Source organism: Acyrthosiphon pisum, chromosome A1 (genome assembly GCF_005508785.2).
Source record: "Acyrthosiphon pisum isolate AL4f chromosome A1, pea_aphid_22Mar2018_4r6ur, whole genome shotgun sequence".
Lineage (NCBI taxonomy): Eukaryota > Metazoa > Arthropoda > Insecta > Hemiptera > Aphididae > Acyrthosiphon > Acyrthosiphon pisum.
Window position 1 is genome coordinate 97520932 of NC_042494.1, and position 3250 is coordinate 97524181.

The following is a 3250-nucleotide window of genomic DNA, read 5'->3' on the forward strand; positions in this document are numbered from 1 at the left end:
TATTATGTATCCATTTATATATCTATCTTTGTATCTATCTATTGTTATTGCAATTTTCATATCTTATTACTATGTACATATCATTACTAATGTCTCACACTTTTGTTAAAAAATATTAATGTTTTATTGTTTTAATGCCAATAACCTTTGTTGTTGCAGTTTAATTAAAAAAAAAAAAAAATAAGTACAATGTACCTGTTACATAATATACTTTTCTCAAACGATTCCATAAAAAATTGAATATTATAATTGTTTTATTTATAAGCCTTTTAAGTTTGGACGAGTTTGGAATATTGCAACTCAAATTTATAGTGGGCTCATGTGAAAATGTAGTTTTATAAAACGGTATAATATTATTATAATACACCTACTATAGTTCGTGACATGAAAACTGTCCCTTGACTGCCACAACCTAGTGGCTGTTTCGTCTCAGTGGTTTATAATGCAATGAAGTTTATTTATTATTAATTAATTAATTTACTGAAAATACTTAAAAGTATTTTATAAATTTATTCAAACCAAATATTATATAATGGGCAAAACTTTAAAAAAAATGTGCGCATTGTGCCGCGATAAACGGAATAGGTTTGTGCTCATGTCTCTAACGCGTTGATAAGCAGTACGGGTCGCGGTACTCATGGGAAGGGACAGTTTTTATGACGTGGACTATAGAACAGGTTAGCTGTATTACCAGTATATAACCTGACTTATTTAAAAATATTCTTTCTATATTTTTATGTTTCGCTTCACCCTTCATTGAAAAATATAATAAAAACACAATTATTACAATGATACATTTTATGATTTTCCATTTCTTAATTTCGGACATAATATCTTTGATGTTAACACAAAAAACTAGAAACAGATTATCATTATACTTATTGAATATCATGTACAGGGGTATATTATGTAATTGTACGCGGGTTTTTTTTAATAATTATGGATCGATGACAGAATTTCGAATAACGAAAAAAGACGTGTTTTTTATTTTTAACAGGCAATTTTTTTATAACAAATTCAAAATTTTTAAACATGCAGATGTTCCAATAGCAAAATCAACTTTATTTTTTCAATAGTAACTACTATATTTTTTAATGGCTTCTGGTAAAGATTTTTTTTTCTGAAAATTTTGATAGTCAAATCATCAATTTTGGTTCGTTAGTTTATTAACTATGCCACTATATGGTCCTCTAAAGTTTAATAAAATACGCATTAATACTTTTAATTGAAATAACTGATATAGGTTTAATTTACAAGAGCTAAATATTTTTTTCTTATAAGTACCTTATAATAATACCTATCACAGTATATAATAGTTGTGAAAAAAAAATTACATATGAAAATCTATTGTTAACCAACGGTCGAATGGAGCGTACAACGACCACAAAGTTCGGAGACGAGTTAAGAGTTTATTACTCACTTTTTTAGCTTAATTTAATACTGAACGAATATAAAAAAAAAAAATACTAATAATTAATAATAATTATAATAATATATAATATTAATTGACGATCGTTACATTGTACCCAATAAATATGCTATCTTGTTTACATAGATTACCTAAATATAATATAGAGTAATTTTTTAGTTTTATTGTCATGTCTTGTTTAGCTTTTTGTTTGTCGTATACGCCGTCAATTTTTTTATGTATCTGCTTATCTACTGTTTATGCATTACAGCATTAGTAAGTACTACCTGTAGTGTTCTGTAAATACATTTTACATTTATACCTAGTGTTGGTCACACAGTCGGATATATTATACTAGCACACAGTTTGTTGTAGGGTTTTTTGTACTTAGCACAGGAGCACACAGCTTTGTGAGAATAATTTAATTTAATTATAATTTATGAGTATTGATTTATTATAATTTATTTCTTTTATCCAAATTATTCTTCTGGAATACTCTACCTATACACATATATACTAATTACTAGGTACTTGAGATATTAAATTTTTCAATTGATATATTATATTACTGCTGCAGTTCACAGCCCATTTGAGTAATTTCTAGAAAAAAAAAAAATAAACACCGACTCCCATCACCTATAAGTACCCACGTTTTATTATTTTGTTTTAACAGTCACTATAGGCATTATGTGGTGCGTTATCAATTATTGTCATCTATTGAATCTATCTAATATTACACTAAACAAATTTAAAATAATTTTCTTATTTTTAATGGAACAATGTCTTATAATTATTTTAGTAAAAACTACTAATATATTTTTTTTTACTCTGTGTCGTGGAGTAGGGTTGCAGCTGGAAGTTGCTTACAAAGATTTACCGCAATGGATAGTTTGTCAGAAATGTATAACAATTAACATTTGACAATTAACATCGATACATTCCATACATATTTAGGAGCCCGTTGTAAATGATAGATACCAGTATATCATTAGATATTTTGAAAACAACTTGCGCTTTTGAATATGCACCTTTTTTTAGTTCTATTCTTATAAATAATATTGATGTGCAAATGATATACGACCTTTTAAACGATCGATGTGCAAACGATGTATAACCCAAAAATCAGACGATGCCAACAAAAAAAAAGGTCAAAATTAACAATAGTGATGTGCAAATGATAACCAATGGAAAAGAGTATGGCAGAAGAGTATTGTGAAATTATAGCTTGAGCTTTTCTCGTTCCAACATGAGTATAATTTGGACGTGCCTACCTATATCGTATTCACGTGGTTAAAACGTCTTAGAAGATGCTTTCTAGATAAAAATGTATTTTAATAACATACAAATCTATAAATAACTAATTTTTATTTTATAGTTTTTGAAAATTTTTGTAATTTAAGGTCAAATTCCATTTTTTTTCATTTTGATTTATGTTAAATTTTACTATTAAAATAACTTAAAATTAAAATAATTCTAATTAAATTTAAAACTATTCACCACAAATAAATATTAATTTACTTTTTCCATAAAAATGGTATAGAAATTGTTTTACGTCTGTCATATTTTAATATTTTATGTTAATATTTTTATTATACAATTAAATGCATTAAAATTAATTAGAAAAAGTATTATTTATCTTAGTACCTATTTATACTTTAAAATTGTGTCGAGAATTTTTCAATGTTTTTAAGGTCAACTTCTGAGATCTAATAATAACTTATAACTAATAATAAACATGATTTTAATATACACTTAATGAATTATTTGAATAACGTAAAACAAAAAAAATTGGTTTGATTGAGAACTACACATTACGAGTTTACTACAACGGATAATATTAAT